The 24,545-nt window shown below is 37.6% G+C and overlaps 1 protein-coding gene across 8 annotated transcripts in view; it reads left to right on the top strand.

Moving 5' to 3' along the window:
• The window catches only part of LOC147872132 (uncharacterized), a 331,170-nt gene that overhangs the window by 5,843 nt on the left and 300,782 nt on the right, over positions 1–24,545 (top strand). Inside the window, exon 2 of one of the 8 annotated variants that reach the window (XR_015537931.1) lies at positions 9,815–9,859. The exons of 2 other annotated variants lie outside the window; for them this stretch is intronic. The gene's annotated coding sequence lies outside the window, so the exon portion shown is untranslated. Of the gene's footprint in view, positions 1–9,814; positions 9,860–23,726; positions 24,205–24,545 lie in introns of those variants that run through there. 5 more of the 8 variants (XR_015537933.1, XR_015537938.1, XR_015537932.1 and 2 more) reach the window with 5 other exon arrangements.

Raw genomic sequence — 24,545 nt, 5'->3', positions numbered from 1 at the left:
ATTGAACCAGGGACCTGAATACGAAGCAGAAGTTGTAACCACTGCACTATGCCATTCAATGACGGACTGAGTATCAAGGTAAGTGGCTGTCAGATGAATAATGCTATCTAAGGTGCATTTTTAACCTCGGTCATTGTGCCTGTATCTTGCCATGTGACTTGAAACCTGAGTACAAAATTGTTACTTATATCTTAATTTTATAATTAACTCATTGGAGCAGGGCCATTCTTGAGAAGCTACTAGTCACTCATCTGGTCAAGAAATTCCCTGACTTTTATGGAACCCAGAGGTTTAATTTCATGCATACATATTGTCTGTGACTAAAATTATATTTCAATCTCTGGTACTTGGAATGCTTTTCATGTGTTCACTTAATATAATTCTAAAACAAAAATATTGGTCACCGTTGTCTGAGAGTAGTAGTATAAAAAATTCATTCTCAGACATACCTTGAAAAATCACTCATTTAAATTTTCCATTTTTTTTTATCCAGCAATGGCCTATGGAGGCAGGGCTTTTTATTATTCTAAGAAATAAATTCCCTGTGTGAGATATGTACAGTTTTAAATCTGTGTCTGATAAGTACTTTTTTGTAAGGTTTTAGATTCTCATGGTAGTGAGGATGGCATTATTCTTGGTTATGATGCTGTGTAGACTCATAGATAGAGACCAAAACATGCTATCTGCATCTTAAAGCCTGAAAACCACTACTCCAGCCTTGAACATTGGTATATACATATGATTCTATATGGTCTCACAACCCAATTGTTAGAACTGGTTTCTGAGATTCCTTTGAAATACACAAATAATATCGGTCATGTAGGATTTATAGTTTTCGTGGTAATGGGAATATAGGTGGTGGTCATTGTTAATCAGTACTGTATACTTCAGTAATAAATGCAGTGTTTTGAATAGGTTATAAATGAATCATAGAGGTAACATTTTAATTATAATATGGTATGGATGTGGATAACTAGGGGCTAGGAAGTAGTATTATGAAGAACTGAATGGTGTTACATAGAAACTTAGAATATTATACAAATAACAATTTTTATGTCATTAAAACCAGTAGTTAACATTAGAGGTTACATTACACCTTTGAAGAAATGAGCTAATTGTATTCTCCTTCAAAATTCTTATGATACTAACTTGTGACTACATACAAGTCCAGTGAGCGATCGAGATAGAATATGTTAATTTATTTGTAGGGAAACCGAAGAAAAGTTTTGTGTTATGTACGTAAATAATTCCGTAAACCTCTTGTGGTGGGAATTACGCTCCTGAAGGGAGTGAATTTTTCAACACTTTTTCTCCAAGAACTCTTGTGTCAGAACCTCGTTGATGTAGGCATGTAGCTTATGATGTGGTTAAAGTGAAAAGCTTTGCTTTCGCTCAGAGAGTGAATCAGGTCCCTTGCTTTCTGTTCCATATATTGCTTCGGAACAGGGGGCCGCATCCTTGTTCGTTTGCATTTTGCGGTTTTAGCCTTTTAAATATTTTATTTCACACGCTTGCCTAATTTGTTGTGTGAAAATTAATCCAGCACGCATAACCGCGAAATTTTCACATGTACTAACAGCACCGAAGTTCCGATGAACCTGAAATGTAACTCGCATTGGAGAAACAACAAAGCCGGTGTAGAAGTTTTGTTTTAAAGTCTCTTTAAAGGCGGTGTTTGGGAGATCGAGATAGAAATAAGGATGGTATTTAAGTCAGATCTTAAAGAAGTGGGTTTCGGCAAAGGACAAACATTGAACTGACTCAAGGTCGAGTTAATTGTGTTCGTGGTCTTGAATTGTCGGGTAAAAACCGTAGCAGAACCGACCAGATAAAATGAAACGTTAGTCAGCTTCAGTCAGCCAGCTATTATAGTTGAGGCTTATGCTTGCGGCGAGCTCCTGTCTGTCTTTCTCTGGCCAACGATGCATTTTATTTGATTGGTTCTACTGTGCACCAATGTATGGAATACCACTGAAGCACTCAAGTTAGACGGAAGACATTTTATTATACGATTTTTAGTGTTAGCCGGGGTGACACGGTTGACATGAACGCTCCGCTCCAGAATTTAAATCCGTTTTTGCAATGTGTATTGACAGAAAATGAGTGCAATAAAACGCTTTGTATTCAGTTCCTTTTTGAGTTTTGTCCGTCCGTCCGTTGTACTGTTTGTATTGGGTCGTGGATAAAATACAGGTAGCCCTCGATTTACGCCGGGGATGCGTTCCTGGACGAACCGGCGTAAACGGAATCGGTGTAAATTGAAACTCTTTTATAATGTAAATCAATGGGAAGTCAATGACATGCGTTCCCAGCACCCAAACATTGACGATTAATATAATATATTTAAAGCTCTGAAATAACGTAAATAAAATAAAGGGAATTTAAAAAATATATTTTATACACTTACAATCGGCAATTCGTTGGTCCCCGCGATTGACTGCGATTATTTCATGTGATTGATGAGTACAGTCATCTCTGCTGTTATGCGATAGTTGCATTCGTGTAAGACGCCGAACTATAGAAAATAGCGTAGTAAAAATAACCCCGGTACCTACGCAGAGATTAAATTAGTCTTTTGAAAGTTTAAAGCGCCAGGAATGAAATTGCATAAGCGCAAACTCGCATTTCACAAACAGATTCAGTGTATGTCGCAACTTCTTCGGAGATTATTCTACTTCCCTTGTTGGGTGAAAATACGGATTTCACCATCATTCTACATCACGTTTCTTGAAAGACGTGTGTTACATAAATCAGGCTAATAATAACATTCCGCCAACTCTGGAATATAGTCGTTGACGTTGACTAAAATTGACTAGTGACTCTGATTCTGCGTGTAACTCTAGGCAGTGGTAGGAATTCACGTGCTCCTGATTAAGGTCTTGACACCATTAAATTAACTTTCACTGAAGCATGTTTTTCCAACCGCTGTACAAAATGCCTTTTTTTTAGTTATTTGTATTAAATTAGTGCATGCTACGTGTCCGAAACGGCTAATCGGATTCCGATAACATTTAGTTCTTGGAGAGGGGTGCAGTATTAATAGTTGAGGAGCGAATTTAATTTTGATTTCGCATCGATTGAATATAAACCTAATTTGTTCGTGAATCTCATAATAAACTATTGATTTTCTCAGACATAGCTCATCGACCGAAACATTTGTACATAGTGTAGAATATAGATCTCATTCATATCTGCGAATTTTATTTGAAACGTTTTTTATTAGGTGTTGCAGTTAGATTAACCTGAAAATTAAAGTATACAAAACAATAATTTTGCCTGTTGTTTTGTATGGGTGCGAAACATGGTCTCTTACTCAGACGGAGGAACACAGATTGCAGGTGTTTGAGAACAGGGTGTTAAGGAGGATGTTTGGGCCTAAGAAAGAAGACGATGGGGCATGGAGAAAACTGCATAATGACGAACTTAAAAATCTGTACTGTCAGGGTGATTAAGTCGAGAAGAAGGAGATGGTCGGGGCATGTAGTGCGCATGGATGGGACAAGAGCTGTGCACCGGATATTGGTTGGGAAGCCTGAGGGGAAAAGACCGCTGGGGAGACCTAGACGTAGATGGGAGGATAATGTCAGGCGGGATCTATGTGAGATAGGAGTAGGAGACTGCATTTTGTTGGTCCAGGACAGGGTCCTGTGGAAGACTTTGGTTAATTCGGTGATGAACTGTCGGGTTCGGTAAGCCATCTAGTTAGTTAGTTAGTTGCAGTTAGATTTGGCAGAGGAGATTTTGACAGGGCGCGGTGCAAACCGTTGGTCATAATGCACGAGCTTGATGGTGGTTATATGTAACGTGGAATTATGTTGATATTTCTGAAATAAGAATTCAATATATGCATTTAAAATATTGTTTCAAATTTGGAAAATATATTCATTTGCATAAACATATTAACCGCAGTAATAATGGTATGTAAACCAGTCCATGAAAGCACAAATTACTTTTGAGGGTTTTTGTTAAAAATAGGTATCAATTGCAGTGTAGGCTGGCGTTGGTCGTAAATTGCGAGCTATCAGGCGTAGGTACTCATTAACCTGTTATCTAGAATCTCTGGCTTTCAGTTTGCATCGCATCAGCGGCTTGGAAACCTCATGTAGCATTCTCTGCAAGTAGAGGGCAGAGCTGTGTCGTAAACATCATCAGTACGCAACAGTGTGGTGTGATAGCGATGATGATGATGATTTTTAGGCTGCTGTATTCTCCTTATTCCCGTTCCTGTTCAGGTTTAAATTATCTGATGCTCTGATTACTTCTTCTACAAATGTAGATATTTCTACTATTGTGTTTATGCCTGCATTCGTGTTTTCCGTTGAAAGAAAGAGAGCGAATTCTATGGAAATATTCAGGGGCAAAAATATAATTCTGTAGTACATCATAGTGATGTGTTTTCAGTTTTTATTTTACGTGATTGAAACGCCGTCAAACTTGCACACCGTAATTTTCATAACGGTTTTGTACAGAGTGGCGCATAATTAACCCACAAGAGAACGTGGGGGTACTCTGGGCGCTTTTCACGATATCTTGACTGCAGTTCTTGCACCAGATGAATATTTTACGTAAAAAGATGTTAGTCGTGTATCAAGATTCGTTGCAGCGGTTTGTGTGTTAACATTTCTGCGAAATTCCCTCTGCGGCAATGAAATTGAGCAATTGTTTGTGAAATTACAATTCAGTAATTGATGTACGCTGCTGGGCTGTATAGCGGTTCATAATAATTTTCCAAGCCTCTACATTATTTCTGAACAATTAAAAAATTAGAAAATAAATAAAAATCCAGTTGTTCAGTTGTTTCAAATGGGATGATTAATTATGCGCCACTTTCTACTATTGTCAAATGCCCGTTTCATTAGGCTGTATGTTTCAGCTGTACTCTGTCATCATCGTGTTTATAAATTATACAAAGTTACTGCACGTTTTTACATTTTAGAACACAAGAATCGAAAATATAAGTTTGTGTAGGACAACAAATTCTGTAAATTCTTGTTGCCATAAAGTGAATGTAAAGTTGTCCCTCGTACTCACAAACCACCACTCCATGAAGACGTATAGGGTTTAGAAGTTCAGCTCCTAATTTTCTTGACATCGGCTCTAGGTGGAGGTGAGTGTAAACTGTTTTGCCCTTGCCGGGAGTCGAAGTCCTGTTCAGCCTGTAGCCTAGTCACAACAGGCTATTTATTTATCCGGCTCTTGATTGTTGTCAGCCATTCGGTCGAAAGCCTTACCTTCACATTTACTAGCTCTGAAGTTAAAGATTAAAATACACATTTTTATAATTTTACGTGTAAATTGTACGTGGTTGTGAAACTTTGCGTCTATCTTTCAGGAAAGAAAGTATGTTTACGTTCTTTAAGAACAGAGTTCTGAAGAGGATATTTGTACGTAAGAGAGGTAGTGGCAGAATTTCATAATTTGTACCTTACACCACCAAATAGCCTATAGTATTAGGGTGTTGTTAGGATGTTCGAGACATGCAGCAGGCATGGGGGAGGAGAATGTATATAACGTTTTATACTGAAATCGTGGAGACTTAAGGGATGTTGCATTTCAGATAAATAGGATGTGAGGTTATCGGTAACCTGATCAAGATTTCGCAGTTTGTCTTACTAGGTCTACTTTAAGTAAAATGACAGGGTACGTGAAAGCATACTTACCATAACGTTCTTCTGAGCCTCTTCTAATTCATCTTATTTCACTCGGTGCTACAGAACATCAGCAGAAGATAAGGTTTAGTCGCTCTATCCAGTGTACTTACTCTTTGAAAGTTTGTTATGCAGTTAAGATTGTGATCTTCTGGATTTAAGATATTTACCAACGTTTTGATAGAACCTTCTATCTAGATATGTCTGAAGGTTGAGGTAGTAGGTTCCTTCGGAAGCCTGAAATACCTACGAAATAGGGTGTTCTGAAGATGAAAATAGCAGGACCCCTCGGAACTGTGGTATCTACCTAAAGCTGCCGTGCGGTGTCATAAACCAGAAAGCCACAATCTGAACTGTCACTGTCGTGAAAATATAAAATTTTCTGAGAATTGGTTGTTTAAATTTTAATTTATTTCTTGGTGAACAGCTGTTTTGTATTTATCGCTTGTTATTCGACGTTTTAGAACTGTAAACTATTGAGGGCGTAGGTCGAATGAGAAGTGGTAGGATATGAATGGCGGAATCAGGAAGGATGTGAGATGGGCTGTTCTTGCTTTAGCTTCATTGGACTGAGGTCAACTACGAAAAACATACGAGGATAGTCAGTCCTCGTCTGGGATTCGTACGTTTAATTCTGAACTGAATCAGTCGCTTGCCATTGAACTAGTCTCATAACTGGCGGTGTATTTGTACATTTCTTCTCGTCGTGTTGAGGAAACAGGGAGAGAATCTTCATTCTGTTGATTGTTGTACGTTGGCTTGGTTTGCGCGGTGTTGGAAGACGGGGTAAAAAGTTTTTAACTACACTTCTCATTTACTTAATACATTAATCTGCATGACTGGAAGAGAAATGTTGGCACACTTAGGCCTCTAGTTATAAGTAGAAGTGGCAATGATGGATAATACAAGCGAGCAAGTAAATTAAGGTCTAATGGAAGCAATTATTGGACTTCTGGTGGAGTTCTCTGGCTGCCAGGGAAGGTTCTAGCTATTTTACCTGGTTGCTGGTGCCGCGTCTTTTAGGAATGGCGTCTCTTAAAACGTAGAATCCACCTTCCATCGTTATTAAGAATTGTTCCTTATGTGATTTTTCTACTGATCAACATCCTTGTAAAAATGCCACGAAAGTGGACGTCCACGCAGAAAGGCTCATACAAGTATTACAAATTGCCAGCTTATATTCAATGTATTGAATTTTGTGGACCTTTTTCGGTTTTATAAATATTGAAATTTATCTCCAATTTAATTCCTAAAATTAACATTGGGATTCGAACTTTTTTTGCGAACTATTTAAAGTTTAAGCTGAAACTCAAACGCTTGCAGTGTAGCAAACCAAGACAAATGTGTAATGGCTAATTTCTAGACTTGTTTATAACGCTTCACCATGTCAGTTCACGCTAAAGTAATTATTAGAACAAAGCTATTTTGAGGGGTTATTTCACATATCCATTCTCATAAAATGAACTGTTTTAAAAGTTGAATATTATTGACAGTCACAAAACTTATTTTTAACTTTGCGTTTGTTCTTTTAAAATATTATAACATTTTATAATTTAGGAGCTTTGGTTTTTATAAACTGCTTTGAAAATGTGTTCATTGGTTAAAGGCGCATACAGGATTAAATTACCTGAATTAAAATTTAAACATTGTGTTTAGAGGGTCTTCCTGTAACCAGGTCCACGTGTGCGTTTAACGTAACCAGATTGGCAGTAATAACCATGTCTTTCTTTCCCCTTATTATTTGGTGGAATGGAATATTCTGAAAACGTAAAAGTTTTTCTATTATGGCTATTCATTTCTCAACCGTGTTAAATTAACCTGTCATGCCGTACATTAGAAACAAGTATAGCAGTTTATTATGCCAGTGTCGTGTACGATAGAGTAGCCATTGTTTCAGTTGTTTATCAGCTGTCACGTTTTAGGCCTCTGGCGTGTTCCATTTCAGGATTAATGCTGAAATTGAGAAACATTTTTAGTATTCTTTGGATCGCAGGTCCTCTACCTGTACAGGACGATACAATACAGAAATATGCTTAGAATGGGGTTTGAACCCGGGATTCTAGTTTCTGAGCTGTCCAAGACTGCGTGGTCACTCTGATCGCTGGTTATATTTCCCAATGAATAATTTATAACAAATTTAATTTCCTGCTGAATTGATCCCATATCACATGGCTGATCACCAACGCAGTCCATCGATATATTGTGGTCCTCCAGCTTAGGGATTGGGCGTGAGGCTAGTAATTTTTCGTAAAATAATATTTATTTCTGATTCTGTCACAGTTCCTTGGAATTTAACACATTATGTAACATCCCAGATAGGAACCTATGGCAGGATATTCTGTTGATGTTTATGAACCTTTGTTTCCATAAAGACGACATTACTTGACCAGATGAAGGAGAGCTGTTAAATCTTGGAGGTATTTGTCGTGATATTCAAATAATTTAGCCAGGTAGAGGATTATTGTCCTCTTTAAACCAAGGAAGTGAAATCGGTGTATTCTGCTTTTAATATTTCCACTTCTTTAATTCATTAATGAAGACTCGTACTTGTGTGGTTTCATTTAATTTTCAGATGTCAGTTTTAATTAAAACTGGTGTATTTGAATACGCATGTTTAAATTTTCGTGACTTGTTTTTTGAATGTCGATCTGCTATTAGAAATGTGCACGTTACATTACAGTGAGAACGTGACGCATTAATACCTGAACGTTTTATACAGTGCGTTCACTAACAAAGTTGAACGCAACTTTACTTGCCGGTTCCCGTCTGGAACAGCATTACTCACCGAAAGTACTGTAACGCTTTCCTCGTACGATTCAAGTTTCTTGCTCCATAAGAGCAATAATATCATCATGCTCTTTTCGTAGCAGTTCCTGCCGGGAGCCGGGAAGTGACAGTTGCGTTCAACTTTTTCAGTGGGCGCGTTGTATCTTTGAATCGAAACATTCTCGCATTACCTAGGGTTGTTTTAAAGTAATTTATTGATATAAGTATTTGTTTGCTGATTCCATTGTCAAACTGTGGAGTGAAACATGTGGAATTTGCATAATAGCACATCGGAATGAAAGAAATTGGTCGTTTGGCGGATTCCCTTGTGACTTCCGCTTTTAAATTGGTTATGCTGAACTTTGCGAATTTATCCTCAACAAATGGAAGGGAAACTATTCCTCGCTTGGAGAGGAGTGGTTGTTGGGGATGGTTGCTAAGTGGAGGAGCGTGTTAAAAGACCACCAAGTTAAGGACAACGGTCTGCTTGTGGTGGGGTCGTTAGCTTGTGGGGGACATTTAGAAATTGGGTTCATCTGTAGACACTGTGAGTGGGCTGCATACACTTAATACTTGTATAGGTGTATCCTTTAAGGAAATCGGTTCCTCACTGTTAGCCTGTAAGCCACATAGTTGAATGACTAGAGGTTCGTGTACTGTCACTGCAGAATGTAAATTTCCTGATGCGTTTAAAATGTCGAAGATGGAAATATTCTGGGTTGTTGCACGATGCATTCTGGTAGAAGTTTATCGCAGCTTTAAAGATGCTTGTTGCCTCCATCATCATGGCGATATGCACCTAACGTCGACAAACTTTATCAAACCAATTTTTCCCCAACGTAATGCACTTAACAGTAGTCCTGGCATAGAAAAATTGCAATTGTATAAAGAATAAAACACAGTCAGGGTTACTACTTTGAGTGTAAATGATCCTAGGTCTTTGAGAATAAATGCAATAGAGTGCTATATTGGTTTCTGATAGGCCTAAACTGTTTCTGTTTGTAAGACCTGTGTTACAAAAAATTGTTCCTTGCCTCTAGTACGGTAGTGGATCGATTGAAAATCGCTTCCCTAGGTCGTGGACAAACATATCTTTGCTGGCAAGCAAACTCTTGCGACAGTTCGAACTAGCGAAATTGTCTGCAGACCTTTTTTTACAGTAGTTTACATGTCTCTTCTTAAACATGTCTTTATTTTTGTACGTAAAATGCAGAATCTGCTGAACTTTGTTTATGGACAGTATTTCCTGATGGAGTGCCACATCCAGTTATTCATCTGTTCTTTCTCTATTCTTATTTTTCGTTCTTTCTGCATTTATCTTTGTTTTTCTTGCGTCTTTATTTTCTTCCTGTTTTCATACTTTGTTCCAACTTTCATTCCTTTCTTCTTTCTTTTCCCAGATCGTTGGTCAGTGCAAATGTTTACACTTTGACAATGGAAACAAGGTAACTGCAGTAAGAAAGGTAACCAAAGTAACCATAGTAAACAAGGTAGCCGGGGGATCATTTCCGTCGCAGAAATACATGTAATTCTTTGTAATAAATACCCGTTATTGTCATCTGATCTGAACCAAAATTGGCACGTGTCTACGAAAACTCCTTAATATTTAGTTTCATAAACGTCTGGTAAGCCGTTAACTAGATACGTTTCGACGAAGGTCGGTAGGCTCCATTCGGATGTTGCCCAAAGAAGAACAGGATGGTAATACGGAAACAGGCTGTGTGGGAAATATACGTACGAGACACGTATATAGACGCAAGTTGTTAATAGCGTGACATTGCAGCAGTTACTCATAGTTGTGGTTTCACGGGGTTTATTAATTTATATTCCGGAGTAGAGTCTTTTTTCATAAATAGTTGTTTAACATTTGTATGCTAAAATAGATTCAACTCTCATCGCTGTTATTTATAGCTCAGAGTCATTAGTTCATACTAAGCCTGTTTTATTCCGTTTTATTGTCCATTGCTTTGTTATTACGATGCTAGTAACACTTCATTTGACAAGGGGTAACATAATAATGTAAATATTTGTCTTACTTCGCACGAACCTATTGCTTTATCCACAATTTATACTCGTTGTGAATTTCATTCTGTATAAACACAAACAGTTTATATTATTCCGTATTTGGTTTGTTACTAAATTATTTTTTGACGGTCTCCTCACGTATGACTACGAGCTGGACGATCGAAGTTCGATCCCCGACAGGGGCAGAGGATTTTCTTGTAGCCTGTGCGTCCAGACCCGACTCCGGGTCCCACCCAGCCTTCTGTCCAATGGTTCAATGGGTGCCTGGGGTCCTTTCCCTGGGAGTAAAGCGCGGCCGGGGTGTGACGGTGACCACTCACACCATCTAGTGCCGATGTTGATAATGAGTAGGAGCAATAGTAGGTATCTCCCCCTGAGCGCCTGCATGGCGCGTAGCGGGATAGCTTTACTTTACTTTTTTACTGTTCACGTATGACCAGTGAAAGTGTAATGAGCGGCAGATTCGTTCCTTGATAAAGAGACTTGTTTAAAGCATGTTCTTCTAGTTCTTTCTATTTTATTCTTCAGGCATTGGAAAAATCCTCATGCGGCTCCTTTGAGGCTGATCTGAACATCACTTCTTTAGATTGTCGCATACTTACTCTTCTATATAACCTTTGTTGATAATTATTTTTGAATATTTGGGAAAGGCGTCTTTGTAGTGGTTCAGCTAGTTTTCACATTATTTCAATTTAAGAACGTCTGTTGGCTAAATCACGGTTCTAACTATGCATAGTTTATTCATTGGCTTCAGTATTATACTGTAAACTAAGTTGGGAGCAGTATTTTTCCATTTTCATTGAAATAATGGCCGCCGCTAAAAGTCTGCAGCATATTAAGATTTCAAACTATGGAAGCAAAGTTGTTAAATTCTTTTATCATTCCGTTGCGAGTCAAGAGTGTCATATAAATTAGGATGCTTCTGAGTAATTACAATCTCTTTTACTAACGTTGTAACAGATATTACACTTTTTACAGAAAGTAATATTAGAGGTAAACAGTAACACGCTACCTCATTTTCTGCTTGAACTTCTCCGGGCGGTTTTATTAAAATTTGGATTTATGTTAACAACAAACATTTCTGCGTGTTTCGTTTCAGAAACTCTATGTATGTTCTGTTCTGCGTCATGTATATACGAAAGTTCAAGCATGCAAATAGATATTTTGCATCAAGACAGCCCAATATACTCCTGCTTTGTGTAGGAAATTAAAACAAAAAAGAATGACAATTATAATGATATTCTGAACATATCTGTGGGAATAAGTGTGTTACAGACATTTTTAAACTCGCCTGAAATAATTGTGGATTTTTCATAAGGACGACGTCGCACGATGCAATAAATTCGAATAGATGCAACTTTGTTGTAATGCACAGTTTTAAGAGATTAGGGGCTCTAATCACAAGGGAACCAACAAGTATTTTCCTCGGCCCTTCCAAGCGAATGTTAGGATAGTAACTCTGCACAAGCTACGTCTGCTTCGTACTGTGCCATCTAACTGTACAGTAGAGTCCCGATTATCCCATCATCGGTTATCCGACCTGCCGTGTCGGAACGCTCCATTTTATCAACAGCAAATAGTCTAATCCAGCCAAAGTCCAGTCTAACCTTAGAACTGGACCAGTCCAGTACAGGTCTGAGGCTAGCTGAACCAGGGTTACCAACTAGGAAGACAATTTTTATTTTTGCGTGGTCTGAGATCTAACCGCTAACAGCAGCGTCTTGTGATTATGAATTTAAAAGGAGAATGCGAAAGAATAAATTATAGGTGTTTAACATTTATTTTCATCAGTTATCGTGACTGCACATTTGCTCAGTATTTCAAGCGAATGACTTTAATTTTGAAATAGGTCGCCCTACCATCCATTGCCTGTTTCTTTTTGAATAATAATTCTCTCAGCAAGAATTCGTGAAGTTGAATGAATGTAATAAAAACTTACATTTTTGCCATTGGCAAGTTTCAAACCCGAAAATCTAATGATATCATATGGTCACTGAGGTCGTCTGAAAGACGCGTTAAAATAAAATAAGAAACGCACCCAATAAGTATAGTGAGTAAACTACAAGATATTCTGCTCTAACGACAGAGTTCTTCAGTATTCTAATCAGAGACTGCCGATAATTCCCGTTATGTGTGTGTGTGTGTGGGGGGGGGGGGGTTCAGCCCATCGTAGGAACTCAAAAACTGCCGACAGATATCCGCTCTAAGGCAGCCATCTTCATACTCGCCGCGTGAGAACCTCAAATCTCACCAAATAGTCACTCCCATTGCATTTGGAACACGAAATTCTTTTCGTTAAGTCTAGTAAAATGAGAGCCTCTGGTGCATTAGGATCACCGTTCGTGTTCTTGAATGATCGCTTGTCTGAGTTTGTGGCTTTGTAATTAGGCTATAGTGAACGGATGTACGTCATTTAATGCCAACACACGCCGAAGATTACAATTCTCAAGTTAATGTGAATGGCTAATTTCACGGGCTGTGAACTCCTCTAACTTTGACTTCAATGCCATGATTAGTCTTTGCGTCAGCGACAAGCTTAATGAAAGTCAGAGAACTTGAAATTAATCTTTTGACTTGGCAACTCGCACCGCCAGAGTCTACAATTCGACTTTCGGTCTTGTTTCCTGAGCAGAAGTGACTCCAGCTATTGAACCTAGTTTTTCCTTACCTACCTTACGACCTTGCCTAAGAACAGTGGAATTATAAAGTGTAATGAATTTCTGGTCACAATAGTTATTTATTGCACGCCTTCTTAATATCTCACCTGGCAGAGTGGGCAATTATACAGAGACAAGATTAGTCATTGTCAATATAAGTAGGAATGAGATGAATCGTAAATTATTTAAAGCCGCTGTATCAAGGTCCCTGGATCGAATCCTCGGTAGACTGCCCATACTTCCCTTATAATTTGTTTTCGTGTCTACAGCCCCTTGAATCTGAAGATCGTCTAAATAATATTTACGAATTCAGTTTGTACTCTTAACAAAGATAAACTGGTTAATGTCGTTTAGGAAGTAAACGTTGTTTATTCTGAATCACACGAAATGCAATGATATATTCTGTGGGCAAAATGCCGAGTTTCTAAATCATATGTAAGATGGTACACATAATTACCATTTGAATTTGGAGAGTTAATTGAAAGCAATGACCACACCTTAATAATGTCACATTAATTCCCTCTTATTATTAAAAAATTCTTAACACTTTTTGTTTCCGCAAGCTTCTTAGTGAAAGTGTGAAGCTTAAAATTGTAAGAAGTTACTTAAATATGGTTCTTGTCACTGGCTTCAAATATAGTGAACATTAGTTATCCATGAATTTTAAGTCTTGACAATATATATCTTGAACTCGACTCACTTAACATCACTTTACATGAGGCATTTCTTTTTGTCTTCCAATCTTTTATAATTGCACAAAATTCGCTCTTGATTGAAAGTTTCCTTAACTGCTGTAATACTCATGAAATATTTAAAGACTCTGGGAAATTATTGCAATTAGATGTTCTAGAATTACGAAGGTAGTAGACTGTGTTAATGGTGTGAATTTATTAGCTTTCATTCCTTCAGAAAAATGGTATAAAACATGGTGTGGCCAAGATGAGAATCCATTTGAATGGATTAGAAGCCAGTGAGTGTAAGCCATTAAACTCATTACAAAGAAACAAAAAAAATTAGTTAATTTATCCGTATAAAATTAACATTGAAGGTAAATATAAAATATATTTTATATATAAAAATGCTTAATAACATAATATTTATTGGCATAAAATGGTTTTATTAATGTAAAAACACGTTACACTTTACAAATCGAAGAACTCAATGTTCTGATTTACATTCATTGGCTTTTGAACAGTCGATATATCATGATCGTAAAGAGGGGAAAACGCATCGTTACTTACCCATTTCGTCTATTCAGTTGGCAGCGTTTTCAACATGGACGAGATGAATAGCACATAAAAGTGCAATTTTGCTTATGGTGAAATATTCCCTAGCACTCTAAAGTAATCTGAGTTCGTTTTTTAAGTTTATCACAAGGGCAGTATTGCGAAGTTGTGCTCCACATTGATTATTTCATTAAACAGAACTCTTTATTCTCTAGTCTCTATGTCCAAGTTTGCCTAAGATGTATTTTTCATTTCTCTATTCTTTCGCAAGCACACACAAATTTATGTTTCAATGAAATACACTTTCCCTTTACTTTATTGAAATATAAAACAGCAATACACAAGTAGATATTTGACATAAATTTTAAACTTAAAATTGATCAAAATTTGTACATTTGGGGACGTGTGTCATGCATAATTCGAGAACTGACCTGGACCGCGTAAAACGTCGAAGAGGGTTGCTTGCGACTTACGGGCCGCGAGTTTGTTATGCCTGGTCTAGAGTTTTGAATACCCGTAGGGCTGCATTTTTTCAGGTGTTACAAGCCAGTGTTGTGTTATAGTGGAATTGAAATTTACGAATCTGAACACGAAGCTGTGATTGTATAATTGTGCCTCTGTGTTTTAGTAAAATACAACGTGAATATGAATCAACAAAACAGAACTATCGCACTTTAATTATAAATTATTTCCTAACGACATATAGCTAAGTAACGAATTAGCCATGAACTACGAGAACAATTTTAAGAACCGTTGGCAACAATAATAAGCAATGAAGAACCAGAAGTATAATAATCTAATATCAAATATTTTATTTTATATTATCGGTAGCAAGTAGGCTAATCTAAAACAACTACGAGAATGCGTCTAATTACACCACCTGTTTCTTTGAGGTTTCATGACTTGATGATCCCTCTCCATTTGTATGTAACGTAAATACCGAGCAGGTTAGCTCAAACGGTACTGCAGACTGGCTTGTTTTTCGAGAGTACGTGGCTCGAAACTTCGTTGGGTTAAATACTGCCATTTCCGAGGTATTCCGTTAATAATTCATGAGCGTCTGTCATCATCATTTATCATCATATAACCTCAGTAGTTGTATTGTAGTCGAATAACGTAACAATGAATTAGTCATAGAAACCGACGTAATTATGTCTTTGATTTTTTAACGTCCCCTTTTTCAACTGCAGTCGAACGAGCCTTGGGAAGGAAGAAACCGTAGTTGATATCAGGGTAATATTATGAATTTGGTTGGAGAGTCTGAGGAAATCCATGAAGAATCCTTGTAAGGATATCCTGTAACTCGGCTGAAATTTGTAATGCTTTTCTCTCGAATACAGTGTATGTTACCGCTAAACGAATCTGCTTGGTTGAAAGCTAGAGATAGAAGCAAAATTCAATAGATAAAGGAGTATACGTGGTGTTTTTGTAGGCTGGAAAGAGGTTAGGTTGAATTTTACTTAGGTAGGCTTTTATTTTGCTCCTATGATAAAAGAAGTTGAACGATGGCCCCAGAAGTAAATCAATGTAGAACAAATCTTCTTGCCTTGGCTCCAGCACAGTTTACGCCCATGGTGGAGGGGTTGCCGAGTCCTTCATGAGGATTGTAACATTTTTTGGCCAGGAGACCAGTTTCTTAAATTCTCTGCTTCACAGGAATGTGCGGAAAATCGCGAGTGGAATTCGAACCAGTGATCCCGGTTAGTAGGCGGTCTAGACTTTTGCCGCATTAGACTGCATGGCTTACTAGGATCAACGTCAAAGACACACATCTTCATTTCCGGAAACAAATATTAATATGTATGTATAGGCGGTATAGTCCGCTCTGAGGCTTAATTTTTCTGCTATTTCTGGTGTCGGCCTGTCGCGAGGCAATTACCTACGCCAGGCAGAAAAAATGAAACAAAAAGACACAGACACGTATCCGTATATCGAGAGGAATATGAACCCACAATCCCAGTGTTTGAGGGGCCAAGACATTTGAGAGGGTGAGCTAGTAAGTAAATTTGGAAGCAGTGACAGAGACAAACTTTGCGAAGAAATGGCCTAGGTATATGTCTTTGTCACTTGATATGATGATACGAATTTTAATTTCCGTGCTCAGTCCATTTCGAGTTGAATATAAAAGCGAAGGAACGGGAAGAATAAGAAATACTGTAGCTTCCTTACCATGTCTGTCACTGAGCGTTTCGTTATTGTATCTTATTTAATGCCTTTGAAAGTAAAATGTTTTCCGTTGGGACAGAGCGGTTTCAACTGCTTAGCGTTCATATTCTGTTTCCTTTTGTTGTCATAAGTGTATATCCTAGAATCTGTTTATCAGCCAATTGCTAGTCTAAAACCAAGAACGGGAAATTTTTTAAGGGCTGTAAAGCTTAAGGAACTGTCACGACACTTCATCTGCTTTAAGTGATGAGATTTCTGGTTCTCACGGCGACGAATAAGAAGATTACTGTCTTCTAGCATGTTGCGCCGGGCAGTCTGATAGAAGCTTACCGACGTTTCAGAGACTACACTGCGCAACATCCCAAAATACTGTCATCTATACTGTTTGAGTGTTATGTATACCCTAATTTAAAAGCGTAACTTCTTCATTTGACGTTGTTAATGCCCCTGCGTTTTTAAGCTAAAAGATTTTGACTCAATGGCACAAGACATCGACACGAACTCTGGGCATGCCTGTGTTGGTTAATTTATGACTGTGTTTCATTTTAAAGACACATAGCGTCTCTAATGAGGTCTAGTGAATTACTGTTAATGGCGAAAGTGAATTGTGGAAGTGGTCGCGGCCTGTTTAATCCAGGAGCATTTACCTACGTACACAAGGAAAACTGTTTCAATCGCCTGTCCCAAGAGTTTGTTTACTGTGGCTAGGTTTTCTGCGCTGTCTCCTAGTTCTTTAGGATGGTGGTACATCTAGCGTCAATTAGACAATTCCACTTCATTGATAAAACTCCCAACACACCGTTAATCTTCACTATTTCCTTTCACATTCTGTGCTGCAGTCCTTTCATCGTCGTTAAATAAACTGTTAATCGGAGTGTGTCTGTACGTCCACAATAAGTAATATCGTCTCAAAGGGTTAATGGGAACGTTGGATACAATTTTCGCCATAAGTCGCACCTGTGAGGCTGTTCGTTGTTGTCCATAGTCTCGTAAAAATACTGGAATATGATGCGTAATTAAAATAGTGTAGTCATATCCACATTGGCCTGATTCTCAATACATCACTTACATTTACAAGATTATTTAAGCGATAAAACAGCAGTTCTCAAAGTTCCAACGAGTTAGGTAACATACTATCACCCTAAATTAGTGTTCTTAATTAGAAGTAATCTAACGTAGGCAGGAGACAATTATAATTTGTTTAAAAGTACGTGCCAGTGGGTGGTGAGATAAAATGAAATCCTGTGAGACGTCACAATAGCTACTGCGGGATTCGATCTGCGGACGTCTATAATTAAAATTTGATGTGCTCAAACTCCTAGTATCGCTTGGTTGTCAGTTTGACTTCGCACAAAGCTTCCAGTATTTAAATTTAAATTTTATGAACGTATACTATAAGCCGGCGTACTTGTTGACAACGGAATTATATATACATGAATATTCAAATTATTGTTATTTGAATATCGAGTTACTGCCTTAGTAGAAATTTGATTGTCTTGATTGCCATGTGAGACTGTGAACCGCAGTAAGTTGGCACCGTCTTAAGTGCATTATCATGCTTATAAAATTATAATGACAGAAAACATGCTTCGTTAAACATTTCGATGCTGCATAATTAGAAGTTACGGTGTGTTAGAAGTTGATAGGCCTACCTCTGAATCACGGCCGAGCGTTTCAGGATGTACACGACCTTACGCCAAGCGAACGTTGGAATTGTTCCTTTGAATCCTGCCTAAAAAACGTGTATGAGTTTTTCGTCACATGTGCAGGTAAAACACGACATAAGAATTGTGAAAAGTCATCACCAGAGTCAAGCGAATTCGGAAATTCGAAATTAAAACGGGCTTTGGGGAGAGGAAAAGTAGTCATCTATTTTAAATACATAAATATCATTAAACGTACTTACACACGCCCGTTGCTGTAGTGTATGCAATAAATGAGCTTATTACAGTGCATTTGAAATCTTACTGAGTTGATTTTCCATAGCCGCACGTGCATGGAAAGCGAAGTTTACGAGGGCGTTTGAGGGTACGAAGATAAAGCTACGTCCGAGGTGGGAGGTCAGTTTCATGATCCATGCGTCTTGCCTCCTAATAGAAGAGTCCATTTTCCATCGTGCAGTTGGGCGTGCAGTGGAAGAACCGTTGTGATGTTATAAATCACTTTATTCTTCTTAGGACCATATACTTTCTGAGGTCTAGATACTTGGACCAAAATTCCGAAGTCCAGTTCTGAATAATAATTACTTCGTATGCGTCCCGCTAACTGTATATTAGTAAAGTTCAAGGTGTCGTGGCTGTTCAGTTTGGAGTCAGTTTTAGTAATGTACCTGTTAAATGTAAGATTTGAGGTTTTCACAGCGGTGAGTATGAAGATTACTGTCTTCTTCATCGTCCTGATGACGGAGGCAGTATGACCTCTGAAACGTTGGTAAACATCGACCAGACTACACAGCGCAACAACCCAGAAGACAGAAATCTTCATACCTGTTAAACGTTAAACGCATTCCTCTTTATAAACCTTTAGACATTGCTTTCTTTTATCTTTTATACAAATTTCCATAATTAGAATATCACTTACCTTCTTCGGAACCCACAATGCACTGCGTATGGTAAGTTATTTAATATTTATTGAGACAGATTCTTATATAGTTATATTATTGCTTAAAATCTTGGAGATCAATATATAAATGTTTCTGTTCAGAAAAGTTTAGATTTCTTGCGCTAAAGCACCTTTAAACACCGTTAATACAAAAGACCGCCGAACCGATCCTGAGCCAGTTTCATCTACGTATGATCTTCACAACCCGCTTTTCTGATATCCATCTTAATGTTATCTTTCCATCTCTGCGGTCTTACAAGTGGACATTTTCCAAGAGGTTCCGCCACCATTCCTTATCTCTTCCTGTCTAGTTACATGTTCAAGCAATCTTGACCTTGTAGGTTCGACATTACTAACAATAGACTATTAATCGGAATGAATCACGAAGTTTTTCCTTATGTAACACAGTAAAAACTTATATTTTAAAAGTTTTAAAACGAATATGGAACTTAAATTACCTGAAAATTTCGCAATTTTTGGATCAGATGATTACCCTTTGAAGGAATATGTTAATAACCGAAGTATAAAACTGAGCTAAAGAACCTTCAACCGAAATTTGCCAACACACTTCAGCTTTGTAATAGTGAAGGGTCTGGAGCGCTTTGTCCAACGTCGGAATGTCTGGCCCATTTTACCTGATGGCACTGTAAATTATAATTTGTACTTCTTGCACTTGAAGGATTTTGGCTTTTTCACACATGGAGGGTTTCTTAATCTGTTATATACATTTGGTAGGACTGTTTGGACGAGTGATCAGCCCGTCGCAAGGTCGTTGTTATACAGAATAGCACAACACGAAGACACGCCTAAGTTTACTTTATCTTCATAAATTAACGAATTTGACCCATTACTACGCGAATTTTGTATTGCAAGGACACAGCTTCGTTTCATTTAAATGGTTCAAAACCTCACACCAAAAATGGCGTACTTCAATTCTGCGGGACAGTTTCGGGGAGAGAATTCTGCGACCAAATTTCCTCTCATTTGTATTAGATGATTGTCATGGTAACTTTTTCCTATGGCTGTTTGTAAAGGATGGAGCGTCCATAGTAAGTTTATGTACAATGGGACTGGAAGTTGCTATTGAAGCCGAAATTCAACAGATTTCGATAAACTACTCAGGTTTGTTTGTGAAAAGCCTGCGAACTGCAAGGAAATCACACAAAACATGCACTGGGAGAAAATTTTTACTACTAAGACTACTATATACAATTTATTGTTTAAACTTCATTCTTTTATTTCGACAAATAATGAGAAGACACTTTCTGTTGTACGTGAATTCCATTAGCAGATGAAAACGTGAACTAAGTTGGATTCCATGTGTGTAGGCTATTTATTTAACACTGTAGTACATAACCAGTCACATTCAACAGGTAGAATTCTGCAACGGGGAAACAGTATAATTTAACATGTCGCTGAATGTGAAATAATTACAGGGCTGTTTATTTTCTGTAGGTCTAAGTCAGGTGCCGCATCAAACTCGCCATGTGTTTTATGCGGCCCGCGTATTTGTTTCTATTATTGTGTCATCCTACATGATGAGGGTTCGTTACTTGATGTCAGGAAACATGTTTTGTGGATGTAAGCATTTAGCAGTATTTATCGTTGTAGTTGCACTGAAAAACGCCAATGATATATTTCAAATAATGGTCGTAACTCAGTAGCAGTTGTAAGACTTGGCGTGTTTCAACAAATTCAGCGCATTGCTCTTGAGGAACGTTTGTTGATAGGAGAGGCTAAATGTGCTCCCACGTCTGGAAAATATTGAGGACTTCTGGTCTAGATGCTCGGAGCAACATTCTTTAGTTTAGTTCTGATCAATAATTACTTCGTATGCGTACTGTTACTTGTATATTGCAACATGCATGTCTCAAAACTGCATCTTTGTATAAAACATATGAATACTTGTTTGTGGAATTAATTGTGCGTTTTTTTTAGAACATTGAAAGTAGATTGATTATTCTGATTGGTCTGACTGGGTCGAAACTCATTTATGTTAAAAGAGTATTAAATCGTACAATACTATAATATTTATTGGAAAATTCTGAATGAAGAATGTCTGTCCGTACCTCGTACATTGGTCAGTGTGCTTATTTGGCGTTGAAACAAATCGAAAATAAGTCAGTACATCATGTTTTACGATTTGATTTTCGAAATTCTCTATTACCAGCTAGACAAAACATCATATCATAACACTGGTTTATCTAACTTCTCTCGTATTTTATACAGGATTCTCTTCATGTTTTGAAGTTGGATGTTTTTTTTCGATGTTGCTGTATGCCGACCTGAAGTCCATGTTCTTGCACTGTAGAAACAGATCGATGTTCGTCTATGTTGTGTCTTCGAGGTTTACATCCAAGAGCTCTCACAACTTCGCCGTAATACTGGATGGAATATCGGCTTTTCGCCGTGTTATTTTACTTGTGCAAAACATTACGGACGTGTTTTGTTCACGTTTCAGTGGGCTGTTACGAGAGTGGTGTACGGACATTACAGAGACGGTGGAATCTCATCATTATTCACAAGCTGTGACCATGCCTGTGTTTAAATGGTCATATCTTCCGAAAATTTCAAGATTGATGTTTTATTTCTGGTCGATTCCACGCTTCATGGTTTTGTTGTATAGTGGATTTTCGTTTGTAATGGGCACTGTATTGTTCAGGAACTTGGCAGAGTCTGATTAGGTTTTGAAAGTGCAATCAGCTCACTGTAGTTGCTTATGAATGAGTGTTAGGTAATATAACTGTTTGATAAATGCTGTCATAATGTTGGAATTTACGTAGATTGCTTGTTACTGCTACTTATTGAAATGGAAGACTTTAACTTTGCCTATATTCAGTATTTTCACAGGCCTTTACCACATTTCAAATAAACAACCATTTTGAATTCTGACATCATTTAATGTGCTCCATAAGTCCGGGGCCATAGGAGAAATCTGTTAATTGGAAAAATAAGCAAAAATGTAGAGAGGAGATAGTCGTTGCAGATCACGTTTTTCCAGTCTTAAGTGTTGGAGATCTTTTACCTTGGACGAATCGTTATGGCGCTACACTCTACATTATCAGTATTAAAATTTTTTGCCACGTTGACACAACAGCGAAAGGCGGATTGTATCCAGAGAAGGGGGAAGGGTTTATGGAGACACAGGTACTACATGAAACTGGAATTACATCCTCTTTCGCTGTGATGTCAACGTGGCAACATTGCTGAAAATTTATAATTGATGTTGTAAAGAATTTTATTTATCGGAAAAGACCTGCTTGTTTTTTTATCATATTAATGTTGGCAACTGAATAATCCATTATCTTTATCGGAATATCTTATTGCTCCTGATGGCGAATTTTTTGTTATAATTGGCAGTTCCTACTGTTCAAGCATGCAGACGACGTGTTTGTGTATTTTGATGTTCTGCCTTAACGATCGACTGAGGAGGCCCTGCAGATTCCGAATTGGAACAGACAATCTGCCGCCTTCCGTTTATGTTGTAATGTTGAAGTGTTTAATACTTTGCGAAACTTAGAAGTACAGACTTCACAACATTTTTATACTCTTCCAACAATTCACGTCATACTGCCATTAGTTTAAGCAGTAGGCACGTGCCTTAGCCATTCTGCATATTCACTGGAGCGTTCCTACATCCAGCAGATAAAATAAACTTGTAGAAGGAGTTTATTAGTGTGTATATACGTATTTATACACTGTATGTGGCCGTTAGATTTATTTTGCATGAATGTGATGGCGTTTAATACAATATATGTGTGTAACCATATGTTCTTAGATTATGCAGTGCATATTAAAAAATACCCATTATTATTAAGCGGATTTTTGATTTGTTGTGTATTTTTCAATGTGACGTGATCAGTTGTAAGAAAGAACTTTCCTCACTCGTCTTAGCATTTGATATTCAATTAAGCATATGGTATAAAACAATAAATAATACTACTTGTGTTGGTATTTTACTTAATGTGTAAGTATAAGAATAAGTTCATAAATTATTGTTCTTGGTGTATACTTGATGAGAATTTAAAATGTGTATTTATTGGAACCTAGGAGTAGAAATTTGCTAGTAACATCCTATAATTGAAAGATACCGAAAAGAATTACACTATCTCCATCGAGCAGTCGTCCTCCATTTTGAAGACCTAAGCGTGGCTGGAAGCGTAATTTTAAGGTGATATTAAAATAAATAGAATGTGAGCGTGTGAATGCCAGTAAACAACGGTATTGTGGCTTATTCGTATATTATTATAACTTATGTTCTTGAATTTCATAATTCAGCTTCCGAACACAGTATGTAACTTGGTAGAGTTAGGATAAGTTTAGTTTTCAAATCGTATATTTTGGTTTGTGTGTTGGAGTGGATTATTTGATGAGCAGATAGTCACAAGCACTTGTGTCTATAAGTCAGAGTTCAGCAGGGCTTTATAAAATCGTATATCCGAAATAGGTCTTTTTGGAGACATGCTTTCATGTGCTTTCTCTTTCTTTTTGTGTTTTTTTAAGGAAATCTGTGATTCAGGATATGTTACCGAAGTTGGAACGAATACTAGTCAGTAGACCTTTTTTTTTCCGTGTCCAATAATGAATGGATCATGTTGATTTCAGTGTTCACTGCTTTGAAACTGTATTATTTTCACTTCCACCATGTTATAGATTTGCTTGGTAACAGAAAACCCCCAAATTCTTTGCCTCGTACAGCGTACTGGTTTTCGATTATACGGCAGAAGCCACACCATTGTTCAAGAGCTTTGGGGCAGATATGATGGAATTTTAATACGTTATATTTGCTGAAACTCATGTGGCTTATATATACACTCTACGTTCTTTACTGCTTTACTGTTGCCAAACTGAAACGCGTCCATTTATAGTAGGATGGTTCTCACGGCGGTGAGTACGAAGGTGGCTGGCTGGCTGTCTTCTGGGTTGTAGCGCCGTGTAGTGTGGTAGAAGTTTACCAACGTTTCAGTGGTTAAAGCACGGAAGATAGCCATCTACGTCCATTTATAAACTAAGAGGATCTTGATTGAGGAAGAACTTTGATACGACTTATCGCTGTGTGTGTTCGTGTATTTATACTGGCCGTGAGTGAAGTAGGCTTACATGGAAATAGACTTAGTAAGGGAAATATATAGGTCTGATTCTTAGAGAAATATGGTTCATACAGACTTTTCATAGATCGAGATTTAAATAGAGTTTTGTTTGCTGGCTAGAATGCAAACTTTAGCGTCTTATCAAAGGCGAGAGACAGTATTTCAGTACCTTGTTTCTATAAATGATAAATTTTAAAGCAACGGCAACATAATCCAGATTGTAATTATATACATGATATTATTATACATTTCTTTTGTTCTTTAACCTTTTTAATCATTTGAACCGTAGTGGTAAATACATGTCCTGCCCTCTTTATCAATCACTAAATCTGCTTTTTGTATGATTCTAAGCGTAAACGGGTAAAT

This window comes from Zootermopsis nevadensis, unplaced genomic scaffold (assembly GCF_977971745.1).
Source record: "Zootermopsis nevadensis isolate Lab colony 2312 unplaced genomic scaffold, Znev_1.0 Znev_ptg000030l, whole genome shotgun sequence".
Lineage (NCBI taxonomy): Eukaryota > Metazoa > Arthropoda > Insecta > Blattodea > Termopsidae > Zootermopsis > Zootermopsis nevadensis.
The sequence above is the reverse complement of the archived record's forward strand: the minus strand, read 5'-3'. Positions and strand labels throughout refer to the sequence as shown.